Source organism: Peromyscus eremicus, chromosome 6, assembly GCF_949786415.1.
Source record: "Peromyscus eremicus chromosome 6, PerEre_H2_v1, whole genome shotgun sequence".
Taxonomy (NCBI): domain Eukaryota; kingdom Metazoa; phylum Chordata; class Mammalia; order Rodentia; family Cricetidae; genus Peromyscus; species Peromyscus eremicus.
Window position 1 is genome coordinate 128,216,059 of NC_081421.1, and position 24,046 is coordinate 128,240,104.

Genomic DNA, 24,046 nt, shown 5'->3' on the forward strand with positions numbered 1-24,046 from the left:
GTTATTTAAAATAAAGAGACTCCACATGGCCGTAGCTAAGGTGCTCCGTCTTGCTCTTGCTCTGCTTTTCACCCACCTCCCTGCCCTCCCCCCGTATCTCTTTCTGATTACCTATCTTTACACATCTTAGCTCCCACAACACGTAATTCTTCCCCTTTTTGTTAAGTTGTGTATCTAGGCACCTACAGCACTTAGAACATAGAAGGTCCCCAACAAACATTAGATAAATGAATAAATAAGCTACAAATAAAGAGTACTAGACTTCTGTCTCCTTCTGGAACTTTCCCCTGCCACTTATAGCCATGGAATCTGGTTACCATATTGTGCTTGAGTCTTTGACTATGAGCTAAGAGGTAGACCCACCTGCTGCCCCACACTCAGGCACAAGGCTGCAATTAACACTAAGGCTTTAGGTAGCACAAGTTCATGACCTCCTTATGATGTTGATTATGGCTAAACCTCCCACATTTCCCCCTAGTTCACAGAGAGCCCTGCAGACACCAAGAAACAGTTCTGTTAATGAGGCTCATACTCCTTACTCAGAAGGAACCACAGCTGATATGGCATTAATCAACATTAAAAAAAAACAAAGAGGATTGGGTTTGGAGCTGGCTGGTAGGATCTCTCTACAGGTGTAGCATATGCTCATCCTGTGCCAGGTACTGTTGTCCACAAACACTGTTTAAAACACAGAAATCCCACACAAAAGTAGATGCAGCTATAATAGCCCATTCCACAAATGAGAAATCTCGGGGGGGGGGGGGGGGGACATTAAATAGGTGGCCCACTTAAGGACTGACATAAGTACAATCATAGATGAGTCTGACTTCAGGATACAGAAGGCCTTGAAGCAGCTGGCGTCTTTTCCCTCAGTGATCAAATTTAGACGAAGTGCAAGCTCATTTTGAAACCAAAACAAGTTATTAGAAAAACAAGTAAGCTTTCTATTTGTGATATTTCAATTCTTTATGTTGGGTTCTTTTCTACCAGCTGTTGTACAATCTACTTTTCTGTAAAAAATTCTTTAAATGAAAGTTTGTCTCATCCTACTAATGTCTAAAATTAACTAAGATTAATTAGGAAGCACTCAAGGAAATATCTAAGGAAATGACTTTAAATGTATTCTATAAAATATTTGAAACACCATCTTGGGAAGTGTAGATGTAACCAACCGTCTTATTAAATAAGAAACACAGAGCCGATTCAGAGAAGAAAGCCAAGAGGTCAGAGCTAAGAGCCTTACCCTTCCTGCTTCAGCTATCCTGCTTCAGCCAAGAGAGCTCTCCGAAAAAGGGGCCTACTTCCTGTGTGTATGCCTTTTTATAGTCTAGCTGTTCTGCCTTCTCATTGGTTGTAAAACTAAACACATGACGGCCTTGTCATTGCCTGTATGTACCGCCCTCCAGGTCCTTAAAGGCGTGCGCCACCACTGCCACGCACTTGCTATGGCTCTATAACTCTGACCCCCAGGCAACTTTATTTATTAACATACAATTAAAATCACATTTCAGTACAAGTAAAATACCACCACATTTCCCCTTTTCTATTTTAATAAAAAGGAAAAAAAAGAAAAAGGTTATAACTAACAAAAGAAAAACTATATACAAAAGTACAATAACTATATATAATATATACAAATAATAAATGTCTAAACAATGTCTAGTCCATTTGTATTTGACAAATTCAGAGATAATAATTTCATTATCCTATTTTGTTAAGTCCAAAATGTATCTAATTCACTTTCTATCCTAATTAATCTTCAACTATAACTAACTAACCTTCAACTATAACTAACTAATCTTCAACTCCCTCAGAGACCCAAGAAGGAAATAATATTAGCTAACAAAAATAAAAACAGAAAGTGCATGCAAGCAACTTCCAAAAAATTTGTGAGTTGACAGAAACAGCCAGCTGCCTGGACAGTCACCTGAGGTTTCTCCGCAATGCTGGGGCATCATCTTCAGCCTATAGGCTTAGCATATCTGACAGACTCATTTGTGAAGTAGGATGTACACAAGGTCAACAGTTCAACCTCACATTGGGTGAGAGCAGTCCATGTACCAGAAACACCTGAATTCCACTAGTGTCATGTCATGATTCAGGATTTTAAATTCTGGAAATTGTTGATGGTTTTTTAATTCAGCTGTCCATTCTTCTTGGCTGTGTACATATGACTTCATCTCAGCATCCCGTTCTTCTCCACATCTCTCTATCAAATGCCAGTCTACTATTGAGAGGCGTGAGCTTAGTTACTCTTCAAGAATAACTGTTTCAGCTGCTGTTCCATAGCACATCAGAAGCCATCAGCCCACTGCCTGTTCAGCTGCCTTCGAAGAAAAGGGCACTGTACCTTTTCCGAGTTGCGAAGGCCACGTCAGGGATGGTGCCATATTGTCCTGGCCTCAGAAGATGCCTTTTGATAAAGCCATAACCACGCTTGTTTAGGCAAGAATCAGTAGTCCTTTGTTTCATGTCCTGTCTGTCCATTTTGTCAGCAGTTGATTCGAGGATACTTTGTTGTCCAGTGGCTAACTTTTGCCACAATGAAAGCTAACTCCATATGCAGTTTCTTCAATGCCCATATTTTCTCTGAAGTAGATTGGTACTGCCAGGAGCCGACATGTCTCATAGTCATAACAAAAAAGAAAAATTTTCTAAGTTATTAAAACATTTTAAATGCCATATTCTGTAGATCTCTGAAGGGTTTGAAGATGACCTATCTAAAATATATCTGCTCAATTTTTAAAACATATCTAATATGACTACAAGTTCTATTGTAATGTCTAACTACTAACTATCATTTCTTTATATCCTAATAGTTGGTAATAATAACATTCAAGGATCAGAAAATTGCATTGTTAAATGAACGATATAAGTACAATTAGAAATATACATATAGCATTTTCTAACAATATCAATTTCAATATATATAATTTGTATACAATATAAAACAATCCAATCCAATGTAAAGTATTTAAAACTAGTAATTGTCTTTTTCTTCTTCTTTCTTTCTCTCTCTTTTTTTTTAAATAAGAACCTTAAATCTAATCTGCTTAGTCTTTTTCCTAACCCTTGACAACAACTTGTAACCAACCCCCCTAAACAATGAAAATTATCCCAGACCCAAAACCCATAAAAAGACCAAAAAACCACCTGCCCCACACCACCTCTTTGGGAATGTGGGCGTCGTATTCTTAAAATTGCTTCCTGCTGGGTATGGGCGAAGTTATCTTTATCCTGAAAGAAAAAGTTTAGGTTAATTGTCAAGTTCTAGGAAAGATAACTATATCCTTCATTATCCAGTCTGTGTATAATGCCAAAGTTCAGGGTTTATCTCAAGTCCTTATTCAAGTAGTCTTTGAGACTGGATCATCTCATCTAGTCATCTCAAAATTGCTCTGAGCACCTTGTAGTTCAAAGCTGATCTGTAGATGATGTTTGTCAGCTTAGTGATGTTATTATTGTCCACGTGGAATTGTTGTTGTTGTGGGGCCCCAACTTCTTCCTAAAGACTTCAGTTGATGTTAGGCCTGGCCGTGAATTCCTGCAGAAAACTGATAAGAGACTCGAACACAAAGACATATATATGCAGCTAATTGAAGCCTTTTTTCTAGAATTAATTAGTACTCTATATGACCATTCATATCTTAGCAAAGTTTAAAATGTATATATATATATATATGTATATTAGTCTTGTAAGTTTTGATATAAAATTTATACTTTAAGAAAAGTTTAAAGAATCAGAATAGAATCAAAGAGTTGAGATTAGTAATAGAATAGTCCCTTAATTAATTTGGCTTTTCTCCTGTCTCATAGCAGAAGATGGCTCTTTTATTCTGGCATGATACAGAGAGTTTGCATTTTTCTTTTAACAACATGCTTGAGTTTAAAGAAGGAGAGAGCCATTCTCCAACTCCAAAGTCAGCTTTAAATTTTAATTGGACTGGGACTATTAGAAGACCAATAGTGTTAAATCTTTAGAGAAAAGCAGAAACAAACATTTAGGAAGACATAAAATTTTTTAGATAATATATACCCATACGCCATTTCACTCTGCTTCCTGGGATAGATGATTTGTCCCTTTTCTTCAGTTGTCTTATTTGTCCAGTGTTCTTCAGATTCCTTAACCTTCATTCTCCTAAAAGATAAAAACAAAAACCTTTCCCCAAGACTAATTTTGGGGATGTTCCTTTTTGGCAAGTTATTATCTGATTAAATGAAAAGACATGTGTTACTGGTATAAGTTAGTTTAAATTGGATGTCCATGTTGGTTGATGAGCTATCACCTCCTCTAATTAAGAGGTTTCTCTTGTTCAAATCGAACCTTTATCAATTTTGATGGTACCCACAACTTATCTTCTCCTGTAGAAACAAAAGCAAAACCTCGTCCCCAATGTAACACATACCCTGGTTTCCATTCTGAGGTCAGCACATCCTTAAAATATATAGGCTTATTTAATTCTGTAGTTTTTTCTATTATCCAATGTCTCTCTGCAGCTGTTGTTCCTTTCTCATTGGCATTAAGAAAATTCAAAGTTAATAGAGCATTATGCAGTCTATTTCTGGGGGGGGTTTGTTACCCCTTTCTGTTTATTTAGCATATCCTTTAGAGTTCTGTTTGATCTTTCTATAACTGCTTGACCTGTAGGATTATGTGGTATGCCTGTAATATGCTTTATATTGTAATAAGCAAAAAACTGTTTCATTTTAACAGAGACATATGATGGAGCATTGTCAGTTTTGATTTGTGCAGGTATACCCATGATGGCCATAACTTCTAGCAAATGAGTGATTACAGAATCAGCTTTTTCAGAACTCAAAGCAGTTGCCCACTGAAATCCTGAATAAGTATCAATAGTGTGGTGTACATATTTCAGTTTTCCAAATTCTGCAAAGTGAAACACGTCCACCTGCCAGATTTCATTCCTTTGAGTACCCTTTGGGTTACATCCTGCTGGTAATGGCGTTTGATTGTAGAAGGAACAAGTAGGACATTTCTTTACTATTTCTTTGGCTTATTGCCAGGTTATGGAAAAATCCTTTTTTAAACCTTTACTATTGACATGATGTTTTTTATGACATTCTGAGGCCTCCAGCACATTTCCTATTAATAACTTATCAATCTCATCATTGCCTTGTGCTAGAGGGCCTGGCAGACCAGTATGGGATCGAATGTGAGTTATATATAAAGGATGACTCCTTTTCCTGATTGTATCTTGTAATTGAATAAATAGTGAAGTTAATTCTGAAGCATCAGGGATAAATTCTGCAGTCTCAATATGTAATACTACTCTTTCAGCATACTGAGAGTCAGTTACTATATTGAGAGGTTGTGAAAAATCCATTAATACCAACAGAATAGCATATAATTCTGATTTTTGAACTGAATTATAAGGACTTTGAACCACTTTACTTAAATTTTCTGATTTGTAACCTGCCTTTCCTTGTTTGTTGGCATCTGTATAAAATGTACGATCTCTAGATATGGGCTTTTCCCGTACAATTCGAGGCAAGATCCAATCAGCTCTCTTTATAAGATCAATTCTATCGCTTTTGGGATATTTACTGTTAATTTCTCCCAAAAAATTACTGCAAGCTCTTTGCCAAGGTTCACTTTCTGTCCATAATTTTTCAATGTCCTCCTTAGTTAAAGGTGTGACAATTTCTGCTGGGTCTATTCCTGCTAATTGACGAAGTCTCAATTTTCCTTTCCAAATCAAGTCAGAGATTTTTTCCACATAAGTTTTTAATTTTTTATTTGGTTTATTTGGTAAAAATATCCATTCTAATAAAATATCTTCCCTCTGCGTTAATATTCCTGTAGGAGAATGCCTAGAAGGTAAAATAACCAAAATGTAATCCAGCTTTGGATCAATACGATCCATGTGCCCTTCATGTACTTTCTTTTCTACCAAGGCCAATTCTTTCTCAGCTTCAGGTGATAACTCTCTTGGACTATTTAAGTCCTTGTCACCTTCTAAGGTTTTGAACAAATTATGCAGTTCATCATTTTTTACCCCAACAATAGTTCGTAGATGAGAAATATTTCCAAATAATCTTTGAAAGTCATTAAGAGTCTGTAGTCTATCTCTCCTAATTTGCACCTTTTGGGGTCTATTTTTTTGTAGCTCTATTTTATATCCTAAATAATTAATAGAATCTCCTCTTTGTATCTTTTCAGGAGCATTTTGTAATCCCCAGCAAGGCAAAATTTTCTTTACTTCTTCAAACATTCTTTCTAAAGTATCTGCATTTGAATCAGCTAGTAAAATATCATCCATATAATGATAAATTATAGATTTAGGAAATTTTTTACGTATCACTTCCAATGGCTGTTGTACAAAATATTGGCACAGAGTTGGGCTATTCAACATTCCCTGTGGGAGGACCCTCCATTGAAATCTTTTAACCGGTTGAGAATTATTATAAGTAGGCACTGTGAAAGCAAATCTTTCTCTGTCTTTTTCTTGTAACGGTATTGAAAAGAAACAGTCTTTTAAATCAATAACTATGAGAGGCCATCCTTTTGGTAACAGAGTAGGCAGAGGAATTCCAGATTGTAGAGAGCCCATTGGCTGAATTACTTTGTTAATTGCTCTAAGGTCTGTTACCATTCTCCATTTACCAGATTTCTTTTTAATAACAAATACAGGAGAATTCCAAGGGCTGGTTGATTCTTCAATATGCTGAGCATTTAACTGTTCTTCTACCAGCTCTTCTAAAGCCTGGAGTTTCTCTGTTGTTAAAGGCCATTGCTGGACCCATACAGGCTTGTCTGTTAACCATTTTAAAGGTAGAGCTGTTGGTGTCTTTGGAAGATCATCAGTTGTTGTGCCCTGTTCTTGTATAATATGGATGGCTGGTGACCACTCAGAATAATGCCTTCTAATATTTCTCTCAGAAACATGTGCTAATTTATGATTTGTTTCTGAGATTGGAGGGATGTTAATCTGAGTATTCCATTGTTTCAACAAGTCTCGACCCCACAAGTTCATAGCTATGTTAGCTACATATGGTTTCAATTTTCCTCTCTGTCCTTCTGGACCTATACACTCAAGCCATCTTGCACTCTGTTTCACCTGAGATAATGTCCCAATTCCTAACAGTTGAACATTTACCTCCTGAAGAGGCCAAGTTGGATGCCAAAATTCTGGTGCAATTATGGTAATGTCCTCACCTGTGTCTACTAGACCAGACAACAAAACACCATTTATTTGTATCGATAATTTTGGTCTTTGTTCATTAATAGAAGTTTGCCAAAAAATTTTCTTTATATTTGCTCCTGAATTTTCTATTCTCTCTGTTTCATCATCCTGACCAGCATGACTTATTCCAATAGGCATTTGGTTATTTAATTGCTCTGGGTAGGGGTTTCCTCTACGACTGCAAGAAAGTTTTGAACTGGATTTGCTATTGGGGCCTGCATGAGGCCCCTCTGGGAGTTTCCCGAAGACTGAGGCAAAGGATTACCCTGTCTGTCCCTTGTTGATCTATATTTGTTGGTCCAGTGTTTTCCCTTACCACACCTTCTGCATACTCCAGAAGGAAGGGGCATTCTGTTGCCATTGTTCCTTGAAGAAACATTGTTTCTAGGAATGACCTGTTTACAGTCCCTTTTCAAATGTCCTTGCTTTCCACATCCAAAACATCTAACATTTCTCAAACCTTTTGAAATTGCTTCTCCTACCCACGTATCATCATGCTCATGAGCTTCAACATTAACCGTATCTCTAATCCAATCTTCCAAAGGTGCAGATCTTGCCTTTAATGGCCTGATTATTGTTTTGCATGCTGCATTCACATTCTCAAAGGCCAAAGATTCAATTATTATCTTACTAGCTTCTGAATCCGGGACCATTCTCTTTACTGCTGAAGCCAGTCTTTGTAAAAAATCTGTGAAAGATTCTTTTGGGCCTTGTACAACCTTTGTAAATGACTCAGTTTTTTTTCCTGGTTCCTCAACTCTGTCCCATGCATTCAAGGCTGCTGTTCGACATAAAATTAGGGTTTGGACATCATATAAACATTGTGTTTGTGCTGAAGCATATTGACCTTCTCCAATAAGCTGATCCTGGCAGACTTGTATTCCTTTATCCCTCCACTGCTTTTCTATGTTTTTAGCTTCGTCCTTGAACCAAGTTATCCACTGAAGCCTTTGACTGGGTTCAAGAACAGCTTGTGCCAGCTCCCGCCAGTCCTGTGGTACAATCCTATTATATGTTGACCAAGAGTTTAACATTTGCTTTACATATGGGGAATGCATGCCATAAGATACTATTGCCTCCTTAAACCTTCGTGAATCTAACATTTCAATTGGAGCCCAAATATTTTGTGTAGTCATTTGATCAGGCGACTGCTGTACGGTTACTGGACAAACTAAGGGTGACTGTGTGAAAACAGGCTTTCTTTCTGTAACCCTATGATCCAATCTTGAAGCAACTTCACTGTTAGTTTCTTCTGTCTGAGTTTTTACAGGTTTAATAGGTTTTTCTAAAGCTGTCACCCTGGCACTTAAATTGACTATCTTTTTAAATAGTAAAATGAGGATAAACATAGTAATAAAATGCATAATTCGATCAACATTAATCTTCTCATATAGCTGTTCCATTGTCAGACTGTCTAAAATTGCAAACAAAGCCCAATTTTCTTCCAATGTACACAGAAAACCCATTTTTTTTTAATGTGGAAAAAAATTTCTTTTAAATAGTTTCCTTTAAAATATCTGATATGTTAAGTGACTTACCAAGTCCTTGTAGAACAGTACCAATCCGAGGGAATTTCAAAACAGCCACCTAGTGTCCGAGGTGTGAGTCCAGAGAGAGAGAGAGAGAGAGAGAGAGAGCAAGCAAGCGTAGCCACAAGTTCTGCCTAAGAGCTTGAATCCAGCCACGTGTTCCCGCTTGAGCCTAGTCAAGCCTTGGCTCTGGCTACCTTAAGCTCCAACCACGTGCGTTGGCTTTACAGGCAGGGGCCCTGTTCGGCAGGGCAGGCCTGAGTTGTTTGTAGCACTGGCTTTAAGCAAGTAGCTCAAGGTTGGTCCGGCCTGAGGCCAAGCCGACCTGGGCCCAGGCTAGGGAGCCGGCCGCCCTAGCGGGAACCGGGACCTGCCACCAAGCCAAGTTAAGCGGTTTTAATGGATTCTTGTCACGTTGGGCGCCAAATGTAGATGTAACCAACCGTCTTATTAAATAAGAAACACAGAGCCGATTCAGAGAAGAAAGCCAAGAGGTCAGAACTAAGAGCCTTACCCTTCCTGCTTCAGCTATCCTGCTTCAGCCAAGAGAGCTCTCCGAAAAAGGGGCCTACTTCCTGTGTGTATGCCTTTTTATAGTCTAGCTGTTCTGCCTTCTCATTGGTTGTAAACCTAAACACGTGACTGCCTTGTCATTGCCTGTATGTACCGCCCTCCAGGTCCTTAAAGGCATGCGCCACCACCGCCACACACTTGCTATGGCTCTAAAACTCTGACCCCCAGGCAACTTTATTTATTAACATACAATTAAAATCACATTTCAGTACAAGTAAAATACCACCACAGGGAAGGAATCCACAAAAAGCATAAATTATTGCCATTCATAATTGTTTTATATTTTAAAATCTCTAATTCTGTGGCTACATCTAAACAAATGAAGAACTAAAGACACTTTCTTGGAGGAAGAGGTTGCCTTGTTAGTTAAAGACAAAATGAACAGAACATGTGGAAAATTATCAGAAAAAGAGTTAAATGGTGGTAAGCAAAGAAAGATGGTGACCCCCCACACACATACCACTCTGCAATGTGGGCTGTGTAGCCTGTCTAGGAAATCTTGGAGAAGAACACAGGGGCGGGGCCCTGGCTGCCAAGTGTGACATGAGTGCCATCCTGGAATTCACATGGTGGAAAGAGAGAGCAGATTCTCCCACGCCATCCTCAGATATGTAGTGGTGCACATGCCACATACAACACACAATAAATTAATGTAAAAAATACAACGTACCAGGCTTTTTTCTTTTGAGTCACCAACCAGCTCCCAGATCATGACATGGAGACTTCTTATCAGGTATGAATGCTCAGCCTACCTTACGCTCATTTCTGGTTAGCTCTTTTAAGATAACCTGTTTCTCTTTATCCACCTTTTGCCTTAGGGCTTTTTACTTTTCTGTCCTTCTGTATATCTTACTGTCACTGCTTCTCACATCTGGCCTGCTGGTGGCTGCCTGGCTTCTTGCCCTGGGAATGTCCCCCCTTTCTCCTTCCCTTTTTCTTTCCCTGTCATTCTTTTTGAGCCTAGATTTCTCCTCCTACTTATTCATTCTGCTCAGTATCCCCACCTATCCTTTTTCTGCCTAGCTATTGGCTGTTCAGTTCTTTATTAGATTTGTCAAGTGCCTTAGGCAGCAAGGTGAAACAAATGCAACACATCTTTACATAATGAAATACACATCCTTACATCATTAAACAAATGCAGCATAAGCAAATGTAACACGCCTTTACACAGTTAAAGTAATATTCCATGGTATAAACAAATGTAACATATCTTTACATAGGTAACATACTATTCTACAACATTTCCTCCCTTTGTCTAAATAAAAAGAAAGGTTTTCATTTTAATATAGTAAAACCTTATACAACAAGAGCAGTTATCAAGTAAGAATTACGTTTATAATATCCAGTCTATTTGTATTTGGCAAATTCAAAGAAAATATTCCATTATTAATCCTACCTTGGTGAGTCCAAAGTTTTATACCTAATTTACCTTCTATTATAACTAAAGGAAACTATAACTACCTAGTCTTTAACTCCATCAAAGACCCCAGAAGGATATAATACTATCTGAGTAAACAGAAAGTGCAGTGCAAACCACTTCCAAAATGACAGATATATGGCTATCTGGACAGTCACCTGTGGTGATATATTGTGTACCCTAATAAAATTTGCCTGAAGATCAGAGAACAAAGCAAGTCACTAGATTAAACATAGAGGCCAGGCAGTGGTGGTACACACCTTTAATCCTAGCACTTGAGAGGTAGAGATCCATCTGAGTTGAAAGTCACCCCGGACTATATAAGATTAACTCAGTCTAGGACAGAAAACAGAGCCAGGCAGTGGTGGCACACACCTTTAATGCCAGTACTGGGAAGCACACATGCCTTTAATCCCAGGAAGTGATGGATGGGCAGAGAAAGGTATATAAGGCATGAGGAGACAGGAACTAGAGGCTTTTCAGGCTGAGAAGTCCTAGAGGTAAGAAGTTGCTTGTTCCTTTGTCTCTCTGATCTTCAGGCAAATTTTATTAGGGTACACAATATATCACCACAGTCACTCAAAGTTTCTCTACAATGTTGGTGCATCCATCTTCAGCCTACAGACTAGAATATCAGGCAAACTCTTCTTTGAAGCAGAAATTTTGAAGGACTTTCCTGCCTAGTCTTGGCAAAGTTCAGCAGTCATGTTTCTGTATATCCTGCAGAATGTCTGGTAGATCTTTCTATGAAGCAGAAATTTTAAAGGACTATTCCACCTTATCTTGACAAAGTTCAACAGTCTTTTTCCTTTGTGTCCTGCTTGTCCAGTTTGTACAACATATTGTCAGCAGTTAAGACAAGGACAATTTCTTGCCCAAATGGCTAGCTTTGCCACAATGAAAGCAAAGTCCATATGGAGTTTCTTCAATGCCCACCATCTTCTCTGAAGTAAATTGATGTTGTCAGGAGCAGACATGTCTTGCTCTCATGAAAACCTTAGGTTATTAAACATCTTAAATACCATATTCTGTAGGTCTTTGAGGTGTTCGAAGATCATCTATCTAATCTATCGAAATATATCTGTTTAACCTTGAAAATATATCTAATATGACTATAGGTTTATTATAGATGACTACTAACCTGTATTATATGTTACATTTTTAAAAGAACTGTATAAGTACAATACCTTAAACAAGTGTAGAAACATATACAGTTTAACAAAAATGACTTTAAATTTGTATCAACATACCAATGTCCATACCAATGCAAAGTATTTTAGTTTAATAGTTGTCTTTTTATCTTATATTCCTATATTCCCCCTAAATGATGATAAACATTCATAACCCACTGAATAACCAAAAATCACCCACCTTTTGGGAATGTGAGTGTAGTGTTCTCTAGACTGCTTCTTGTTGTCTGTGGGCAAAGGTATCTTTTTAGTGAACCCAAGAATATTGGAATAATGGTCAATTCCTTAGAAAACTTGCTATAACATTTGCTGTCCAGTCTCTGTGCAATAGGAAAGCACAAGGCTTTGCAGTCATGGCTACAATAATCTATGAGGCTGGGACATCTCAGCCAGCAGCCTCAAAGCTGTCCTAGATGCAGAATTCTGAGAGGTTGGATCACCTGAGTCATCTGTTTTCATTGGTGTCTGGTCCCCTTTCTATGAAAACACGCAAACTTTCAAATGTAACATACATATCTTTATTATCACAAGTATGGGCTGTGAGTTGTACACAAGTCAGCCAAAAATGATGGGGTTTTTTGTGTGTGTGTGTATGTTATGTTTTAGCAGGTAAAATATACATCAGCTGTCTTGTAGTTTTTCTAGGTTTATTTCTTTATACCTGTAGCCTGGATTTTCAGAGAATCTTCCCCAATCAAACCTGATCTCTATCAACCTTGAATGAACTCATAGCCTTTTGTTTCCCGTGGAAACAAAAGCATAACCTCTTCCCCCAAAACAATAAATTTTTTGAATTCCATTTTAAAGTTAAAGCATTCCTAAAGTATCTAGGCTGATTTAATTTAGCAGTCCCTGTTACAATCCCATGTTGATCAGCAGCTGCCATTTTCTCATCAGCACTCAGAACATCCAAAGACAGCACAATACCATACAGGATCCAGTGTAGGCAGAAGTTTCTCTCTGACCTACCTGTTCCCAAATAATTGACTTGGAGGCTTAATATTACTTGTAAATGCTCAGTTGGTAGCTCAGGCTTATTGCTAACTAGCTCTTACACTTAAATTAATCCACAATTCTTATCTATGTTTGGCCACATGGCTTGGTACCTTTTCTCAAAATGACATTCTCATCTTGCTTCCTCTACACCGGGTTGGCAGCTCCTTGACTCCACTCTCCTTCATCCCAGCATTCTTAGTTTGCTTGCCCCACCTATACCTCCTGCCTGGCTACTGGCCAATCAGCATTTTATTAAACCAACTCAAGTGACAGATCTTTACAGTGTACAAGAGGATCATTCCACAGCAATCCAGGCTTGCTGTGTATTTCCTATGTCTATGTAGCTTGTCCTTTATTATTATTTATAAACTGTATACTTTTTTCTATGACTGTCTATATCTATTTTTCTTTTCTTTCTTAAGTGTATGCACATTTTAAAACACAATGTAACCTGCTTAGAGGTTTTGTTCCATCTGAACCTACTTTACTACATATCTCTAGCCTTTTCTGTCTGCATGGGCAAAATATAAAACTGCTCAGCTACTGCTGGGTCTTCTGATGCAGCTTTGGGGTTTGTGAGAGCCCAGACTTAAGCTTGCAGGCCCAGTCCAGAGGCGTGCGACTGGGAACTGCATTTAACCCCTCACTTCTGGAATACCAGTGACTGTGCTGCAGCAGGCATTTTTACTTAGCTTGCTGTTTCTGAATGAAAAAGACTGTTTAAGTGCTCCACTGTAAGGCAGAGACTCTTAAAGGAGCCATATCTTTTTTTTAAGCTTTCTCAGACCCTATGTAGAAATTTGGGCCCCAAGTTGGGTGCCAAATGTACCAGGGTTTTACTTTTGGGCCCCCAACCAGCTCCTAAATCATGACATGGAGACTTCCTATTAGTTATGAATGCTTAGCCTAACTTAAGCTCATTTCTAGCTAGTTTTTTTTTTAACTTAAGTTAACCTGTTTCTCTTTATCTACCTTTTGCCTTGGGGCTTTTTGCTTTCTTTCTTTCTTTCTTTCTTTCTTTCTTTCTTTCTTTCTTTCTTCTTTCTTTCTTTTACTGATTCTCATGTCTGGCCTGCTAGTGGCTGCCTGTCTTCTTGCCTTGGGCATGCCCTCCTTTTTTCTCCTTGTTCTCCTCTTCTCTCTCTCCCATTCTTTTTGAGTCTTAATTTCTCCTCCTACTTATTCTCTCTGCCTGCCAGCCATGCCTATTCTCTGTCTATCTAGCTATTATTGGCCATTCAAGTCTTCATTAGATGAATCAGGTGCCTTAGGCAGGCAAGGTAAAATAAATGCAACACATCTTTACATAATGAAACACACATCCTTAATAGTTAAACAAATGCAGTATAAACAAATGTAACATACCTTTACACAGTTAAAGTAATATTCCATGGCATAAACAAATGTAGCACATCTTTACATAGTTAAAATATTCTACAAATATACAATGTTCACAAATTAGAAAGGAAACAAAATAGTTGTTAAATAGCATATAGAACCAAAGATAGAGAATTGTATATGAACTTATTAGGTTTCCAACATTTACTATGGGTCATGAGAAGTTGAAAAAAATCTTTCCTCTGGTGCCAAAGAGTCTAAAAGTGAAAGGTAAATGGTTCAAAATAAGGAACAGTGTACACTTGTGAGATCAGATGAAGCTGGCAGGACTTGCTGTCTACTTGCAAGTGCTGGAATTCAGTGAATTTCACTAGAGCAAAGCCATAACCGGGCAAAGCTTCTGGAATAAGATAAATGCAGCTGTTAAAAGTAGGCTTCACCAGACTGAGATTAGCAGCATAGTCTGTAGAGACCTGGGAAGTTAGTACTGTGGAGTGGAAGGAGGCTGTGGGGCTTAACTGACATATCTACACACTTATGGGAAAGGTAAGTCTCACACCTGCATCTGTCCAGTGGCCTGAGTTAGTTTCTTGTGCCATGATGTAGACACAACCCCACAGAAAACTAATCACCTACTGTGTGCTGGTCAGTGATCCAAATCAGCCTAATCTATACAGCAAGTTCTAAGCCAGCAGGGGCTACACAGTGAGACCTTGTCTGAACAAAATTTAATTTTGAAAAGTCAAAAGGTGAAACAAGGAGATATGGTAGCAATTATTTGTCTTGGGGGGACTCTGTTTCCTCCTGAGCAGGTCAGCACACACAGCAATGATACTCAGAAACCTGTAAGCTGTAGTCAGAAGCTGGGACTCTCAGATGCAAAAGCTACATTCAGTGTTTTCAATGGATAAATAAACAGAAAAGCATAAATTGAATATTTCTTAAAAGAAAATTCTAACCATGGAGGCCCACAAAGGTTTCCTAGTAAGAGCTGATCTTCCTTTACCCAGCCGAGCTGCATCAGAGGATTGCTTGACCATTTGCATGGTTTCTGGGTGACTGGAAGGGTCTACACTTGGCTTAGCTAGGGGGAGGTCTTTTGCTCCACCCCTTGGCATTTCTATAAATAGCCCTTTAGAAGAGACAGAAGGGGCTGGTGGATAAGGATCCAGGCTCTCTAGAAGCTATCCTATGTTTCTGTTTCTCCCCCTTTATCTTTCTAGCTAATATCTCTTATCCCTCTTGCCTCAAGAGTACCCTGTTGTGCAATGTGGGAGCTGGTATCCCAGCTAGGTTCCCACATCTAACTCTTTTACAAACATCTTAAAACAGACTCTATCAAATGTAGAAGTCATATTTGAACTTGATAACTCCTGCTCAACAAATAGGCATGTCAGAAAAGGAAAAACCCCAATCACTGCCAATAAATGCAATTTTCCTGGTAGAAAAAAATCTGTCTCTCCAAAACTGAGGGGTTTAATGTGCATTGCCGTGATAAAGTGGTTATTCACTATCTATCCTGGGACCAAGCAGAGAAGTTCTGAAGATAAGCCTCACCCTTCAAAACTCAGGGGGCATCATCTAAAATTTAGATTGCACTGATTACAGCTGATGATGATGACCTAAAGAAAAAACAAGTAGCCAGTCAAACGCATGCCCTTTGCCACCTTCTAGAGCCTTCCTCGTCCTCACAACCCTTTACTCCTTCACCCTTGTCTCCTCAGCAGCTGAGGCTGGGGCCTTATCAAGGCTGCTTGCTTCAAGAGAATCAGAACTGCTAAGGGCACTTTTGTATTATTTGGAATTGAATTTGTTAACTCTGACATACAGTCTTGGTATCGCAGGCTGAGAGACTCGGGCTTACAGAGACCAAAGGTCATACCTGTAGCCACCTTTCCACTATCATATGCTCAGTGACCAACTGCTAACTGTCTGAGTAGTCAGTCATGATGTCTCACACCTGTAATCACAACTTTCAAAAAGCTGAGATACAAGGATCTCCATGATTTTATATTTTACAGATAGATAGATAGATAGATAGATAGATAGATAGATAGATAGATAGATATAGTTTTTTGGTTTATCAAGATAGAGTTTCCCTGTGTAACCCTGGCTATCCTGAAACTTGCTCTGTAGCCTAGGCAGGCCTCAAACTCAGAGATCTGCCTGCCTCTGCCTCTTGAGTGCTGGGATTAAAGTTGTGTGCCACCATGCCCAACTTCAATCTATATTTTTAAATGACAGCTCAATATTTCTAAGGCAGTAACTAAACACATACATACGTTTACATATATATATATATGCTATATATGTTATATAGAACACATCATGTGACACACATGCACGCGCTCACACACACACACACAAATACATAAACACACACACACACACACACACACACACACACACACACACACACACACACACCTTAGCTCCCTCTGTTCCCATAAGTTCCACATCCATGAGTTCAACTAAGCAATGATAGAAAATATATTTTGAGGAGCATCTGTACTAAGTAAGCACAGATATTTTCTTGTCGTTGTTCCCCAAACAATGTAGTTTGATAGCTATTCACGCTGTGCTGACATTGTATTCAGGATTATAAATAAACCGAAGGTGATGGATAGCACACAGAGCATGTGTATGGGTTGCACTTAGACACTGTCTTGCTCTGTATAAGGGAAGGGAGCATCTTCATAGGTAGGGAGAGGAATCTTGGTACCCATTCTCCACAGGGACTGAGCAATGATGGAACAAATTTTCAAAAACCTCACTGTTTACAAATCTCTTGCATTTTCAGTATCACAATGACAGTATGGAGAGGAAGAAGATACAAGCTCTCACCACGTTCAAAACACTTATGTATCAAAATTGTTAAGCTCTGGCTAACTTGGAAATGACATAGTGGGTAGAGTAGAGGACAGGCATCAACCTAAGTTTTGGGATTCTTTACCTAGGAATATTATGTGGATCTTTCCCTGAAAACAGAAGCAGGGGCTATGACAGGCATGTTTATGGTTAAACAATTAAAAATTAAAATTGTGTTTAAAATATACAACAGATTAGGACAACTGGTATTCATGTGATCTGGCTTTCTAGTACTGTAGAAGTTTATCTCTCCAGATAAGTGATTGCTGATAACAATTCTGTGAATGCAATTTTCGATATCATTTAATCTTCACAACACCTGAAAGATGAGAATTAAAATCCTCATTTCACAAACGAGATGACATGGGTTCAGAAGTGGAATAAGATCCTCTGAGGCCGAGGCGACATCTGGGCACAGGTGGGTGCCTCCCTGGGCTTGCATTCTTAATCACTCCAGGGCTCTTTATAGCTCTGTCTCCCAGCACCAAACCCCAATGCTTGATCCATCTCCACCAGACACATTCAGGAAACACCTGCAGCAGAGATGAATGCTCAGACCACTGAGATGTGTTGATGTTGGTGCATCTGACACTCCTACAAACAGTGATGAATCATCCTCTTTTTGCATAGCTCATTCTAAATGTAATGAGTTGGTGATTCATGTCCCGTGTAAAATCACCCTTGGCCCACCATTTTTCAGCAAAGTGTTATGGTAGAAATCGTCTCTATGGGTTGAGGCACATGTATCTGCAGAGAAGTCATTACCACTGCATAAACAGCAGGTTATTTTTTTAATGGATTATTTTCTCCTCTGTTCAAATCTGTGCTATTTATTACCTGGAAGGAGACAATATCATCTGCCCTAATTCCCAGCCTTAAAGTTTTCAATGTAGCCCACTCTTGGCCCTGAATTAAGGAATTTGGATCTGTTTTATATTTCTTAACAATATTTGCTTGACTGTTGTTTTAGTCACACATGCAGGCACACACACACACACACACACACACACACACACACACACACACACTAAACCAAGATTCTTTAGTCTGTTGTACAGGTTTCCTATGAAAAAGCTGGTAGTGTCTTACACCATGGTCACTCTTGACAGCACAAACTGTCACCACAGTAAAGACCCGATGACAGCAAATGCCAGAGAAGGAGCTGTCTTCCTGAAGATGTTCCAGAACTGAGAGCACATGGCCTCTGGATGCACAGGCAGAGCTTCCATTATTGTTAATGGGTGCTATACATACACAGTGCCCATTACCACTAATGGGAGCTAAGTGCCTACATAAGGGGAGAGGATGGTGCAAACCACCCAAGAGAGAAGCAAAACTCAGTTGCCTGCTAGAGAGTGTTTAAATTAAAAGCAGAGCAGAACTGAATGTAGAACCACGGGGAACAGTTTAAATGTAAATGTAGTGGGACTCATCCCCTCTCATCTCTCTGCTCTGTGCCTCAATTTCCTCGGCTTGCATCTCCATGACAGCTAATGACCTTGTGGTCTCCTCCAGAAGTGACCTGGAAATAAATTTCACACTTCCATTGACTCAAATGATGGGCTTGAGGAAGCTTTGTCAGGGGGAGGAAACAGTGCCTGGGCAATTGCATCACAACATGGGCAAAGCCCATGACACATGTATGCTTAATGACACTTAATGGCCCAGGATAGAATGGTAAAGCAATATTATTGCAGCAATTTGGTCTGTCACTCCTCAGTCCTCGAAAACATCTGTTCTCTCACAATGTTATTGCAGAGGGCAGTGAAAGAAAAGCAGGAACACAGTTCACATCTACCCAAGGGCCAGATACAGAAGGTGCCATGTCTTAGTCCAGGCTCTTTACCCAGAAGTAAGCTTATCTTTGAGAAACAATTGTTCATCTAGGACCTGAGGGTGCACAACCTTGGACTCAGAATCCAGATCCTTTTCCCAGCTCTGTGTCCAGTGGTTTAGTGTTCAGAAGGACAGAGGTACCTGAGGTGACTCTTCCTTTCCTGGCAGTGCACTGGTATCTGGGGACCAAATGCACAGATGGGGAGATGAGCTGCTAGCTCCAGGGGAGATGATTCCAGAACTCTGGAGAGATGGGGCTGCGTGTTATTCAAGCTCTTGCCTGCACCAGTTATTTCCAAAAATAGTGTCAAACACAAATCTCAACAAGTGCTTATTTTAAAGTGACAGAGAGTATGGATATGGAAATAGAAGGTGCCTCATGTTTCACATATGCTAATTTATTATTTACAGTATGACCCCACCCCCACCTCACATGCTTCTGTAAGTTAGAAACCTGATTCAAACCATCGCGTGGGACAGCTTGATGGGGTCCCTGCCCTTATCTGGCAAGTGGCAATCTAGTCAAACACCCTGAGCAGATGATCATGAAGGAGAATAAAGAAGAGGACAAGTGTGGAATGGGAATGGAGAACCCGGTGTAGACGGCAAAGAAGAGCAGAGAGAAAGGGAATAAGGGAAGGAGAGGTGAGTTGGGGGAAGTGGAGTGGAAACCCTGGGGCAATGGCATTTGGGAGGCACTGTGTGGAGCTGCTGTGGGGGTGAAAGAGCAAGGGTTTGGGAGCCTGAGTGAGGTTTGTCCTCAGCTCAGCCTTCCTCTATGTAGTTGTCATTGAAATGAATAAGCCTTTTCTCCATTTCCCCATCTGTCAGAGTGAAGGCTCTGTGCAAGGAGAATTGCTAAACGGTCTTATTAATATAAAACCTGGAGCCAGATATTAGGGTGAAAACTGAGAGATCAGAGAAATAGAACAAGCCACAGCTAACCTTACCTTAACAACTCCTCAGCCTCCGAGAGAGCTACTTCCTGTATAATCACAACTATATACCTTTCTGTGCCCTGCCATCTTACTTCCTCTCTCCACCCAGCTACATCATTCCCTCTTTCTGCCTAGCTCTATCACTTCCTGTCCATCTGTGCAGAGCTTCAAACCTCTATGGCTAACTAGTGTTGGGATTAAAGGCATCTGCCACCATGCCTGGCTCTGTTCCCAGTATGGCCTTGAACTCACAGAGATCCAAATAAATCTCTGCCTCCCAAATGCTAGTAATAAAGGCATGTCCTACCACTGCCTGACCTCTATATTTAATACAGTGGCTGGCTTTTTCTTCTGACTCCCCAGATAAGCTTTATTGGGGTGCACAAATAAAATATCACATTTCCCCTTTTTAATCTAAAATAAAAAAGTTATAACTAATATAATAAAAACTATATACAATAAGTACAATAACTATATATAATATATACAGGAAATAAATACATTAACAATGTCTAGACCATTCGCATTTGATAAATTCAGAGAAAATACTCCATTATCTATCCTATTTTTGTGAATCCAAATGATTGTATCTAATTTACCTTCTATACTAATTCACATTACCAAAATATCTTTTGATGTCTTTCAAACTTATACACTTTATACCTCTTTAGTGAGTTTCTTTTCTGAAATTGTTAACAAGGAAAACTATAACTATAACTGTCTAACCTTCAACTCCCTCAGAGACCCAAGAAGGAAATAATATTTTACCTAGTTAAACAGAAAGTGCAAACAAGTGATTTCCAAAAATGTGAGGAATGACAGAAACAGCCAGCTGCCTGGACAGTCAACCAAGGTTCCTCTGCAACATTGGGGCATCCATCTTTGGCCTATAGGCTTAGCATATCTGAAAGACTCATCTGTGAAGCAGGATTTTCTAAGCAGCCTTCCTACCTTGTTTTGGCAAGGTTCAGCAGTCCTTTCTTTTGTGTCCTGCTTGTCCATTTGAACAGCATACTATCAGCAGTCAATGCGAGGGCACTTTCTTGCCCAGTGGCTAACTTTTGCCACAATGAGAGTAAACTCCATATGGAGTTTCTTCAATGCCCATCATCTTCTCTGAAGTAGATTGGTGCTGCCAGGAGCAGACATGTCTCATAGTCATAAAAAAAATCTATGTTATCAGAACATCTTAAATGCCATATTCTGTAGATCTCTGAAGTATTTGAAGATGACCTATCTAAAATATGTCTCTTCTTGACCTTGAAAGCATACCTAATATGACTACAAGTTGATTGTAATGACTAACTACTAACCTGCATTTCTTTATTATCCTAAATAGTTGGTAATAATTTTCACAAACTAGAAAATTATATTACATTGTTAAATGAACTGTATAGGTACAATACCTTGAACAAGATTAGAAATATATGTACAGTATTTTCTAACAAAATCAATCTCAAATTTGTATCAATACACAAAATTTGTATACAATATACAAAAATCCAATCCAATGTAAAACATTCAAAAGCAATAGTTGCCTTCTAAAAGTAGATTCAATAATTTATCTTTTTATCTTACCATATCTATATAAATCGATCTCAAATTTGTAGCAATGTACATAATTTGTATACAATATACAAAAATCCAATCCAATGTAAAATATTTAAAATAAGTAGTTCTTTTAAAAGTAGATTCAATAATCTATTCTTTTATCTTATCAGCTCTACATACTATTTTCCCTGTTAGACAGCTTGGGTAATCCACAAATGTACTTGATAAACTCTTAAGAACTGCAACAAAAAAATCCTAATTTTTTGACATATTATCAAAGTGCATGATTGGAGACAAAAATCATACAGAAGGGATCACTCTGTCCAGACACCAAAATGCTTTCTTCCCTTGAACACAAAAGCTGAGTGTTCATCCACTGAGCTGTAGCCCCAGCACTCAGAACATGCTTCATTGACCTCTAAACAGGAAACTGATATGCAGTGAGCACCTTCATCCAATACCATCCTTTCCTATTTGAAAAGCAAATCAAGAGACCTAAAACTTGCTATGGAAACAATTACTATATTTGGTACCAATTCAAAGGTGATAGTAACTTGATGAACCTTTTAGAAGTCACATAACCAAAAGTTTCCCAACTAAAAAGCAAGGCAGCTTCAGCCTGGATTAGAGTCATTTCTGCTTTCTCCACAGGAAACTCACTCCTAGCAACAGAGAAAAGACTACAAGCAGGGAAGCACCCAAAGAGCACACCTCACACAGTGGCTGTTCTCTGTTACTGACTCCCACAGCTACTTGTAGAAGGAGCTCTCTACCCAACCCAATGCTCTGGAGTCCTGAGGCAATGTGAGCATCTTACTCTACGGCACATGTCATGAGCTAACTGTCGCTGTACTTTGTCCATTACATAGCAACTTTGTACTTTGTCCATTACATAGCACCTTTGTCTATTCACATTTTCCTTTGATGAACTGCAATCACTTTAACTACATTTCACTTCCAGCTGAGCATAGCACAAAAACACAGTTAGAGGCTTGGTTAATAACTGACTTATTTATATTTTTTTTTATCTATTTGCGTTTTGATAGATTTAAAAGCCATATAGATACAAGCAATTTTACAGAAGTGCAGACCAGCATATATGTATTGAAATATTTGTATAATTGCTTGAATAACTAATTAATTCCTCTTTGTATAAACAAATGCCCACTGAGCCAAGTAGAACAGTTGATTTTGTAATAAGCATGAAAAACTGCCAAGCAAAGCTAAGATACCTAATACTCGTTCCTGATACTATCTTGTAGCTCTTAGAAAAGACAAAGGAATGGCAGTTCCATGTGCAGATACACTGGAGGACCATGATGTAGCATGAATCTTAAAAGTCTTATTAATAAAAACAAACCTGGAGCTGGGTATTGGGGTGAATGCTGGAAGATCAGAGAAGCAGAACAAGCCACAACTATTTCAGCTCTCCAATTCCTCAGCTGATCCTGTTTCCTCAGACTGGAAGCTTCTGAGTCCTCATCCAGAATGGGTCTCAGCTGAACTGCTGCTCAAAAGCCTAAAAGCTTAACCAGGCTAGTTCCTCGTCCTCACGCCTTAAATACCTATCTGCTTTCTGCCATCACTTCCTGGGATTAAAGGGGTGAGTCACCAAGCTTGGCTGTTTCCAGTGTGGCTTTGAACTCACAGAGATCCAGGCAGATCTCTGCCTCTGGAATACTAAGATTAAAGGCGTGTGCTACCACTGCCTAATGTCTATGTTTAATATTGTGGCTGTTCTGTTCTCTGACCCCAGATAAGTTTATTAGGATGCACAATATTTTGGGGAACACAATATTACCACATTTCCCCTTTTTTTGTCTAAAAATAAAAAACACATTGCCGGGCGGTGGTGGCGCACGCCTTTAATCCCAGCACTCAGGAGGCAGAGCCAGGTGGATCTCTGTGAGTTCGAGGCCAGCCTGGGCTACCAAGTGAGTTCCAGGAAAGGCGCAAAGCTACACAGAGAAACCCTGTCTTGAAAAAAAAAAAAAAAAACCACTTATAATTAATACAAGAAAAACTATATCCAATAAGTATATACAGTCAAGAATTACATTAACAATGTCTAGTCCATTAACATTTGACAGGTTCAGACAAAAAATTTTCATTACTTATCCTATTTAAACCATGTCCTCTGTGATACAGTATTGATATGTTTACATCTAAGAAATATTGTTTCTTACAATTCCATTTAATGGTTTGTTTTTCTCTGATTTGGAGTTGATGGTTTCCTTTCAGTGATGTCAGCATTTGTGTAAAGTGTGCAATCATTTATCTACTTCAGGGATATTAAACCACTTCCTACAGGAAGATGACACTATGCCATGACTCAGTTAATTCTTGGGAGATTAATGAACAGGATGAGTGTCAGAGCTGATCCTCTGTACACACAAGATTTGGCATTCTGCTAATATCACTAATCCACTTACCACTGTAGTTTTTGCAAGATTTAAATGTGTTGACTACATCACTATAGACTTTGCAATACTTAAATGTGATGTGATGTGAATATTATCTGTACATTGCAAACACCATAGAAAGGTTCTTTAGTACTGGTTCATGTTCGATATTTACTAGAAAAAGGAATAGAGTATGTACTCCA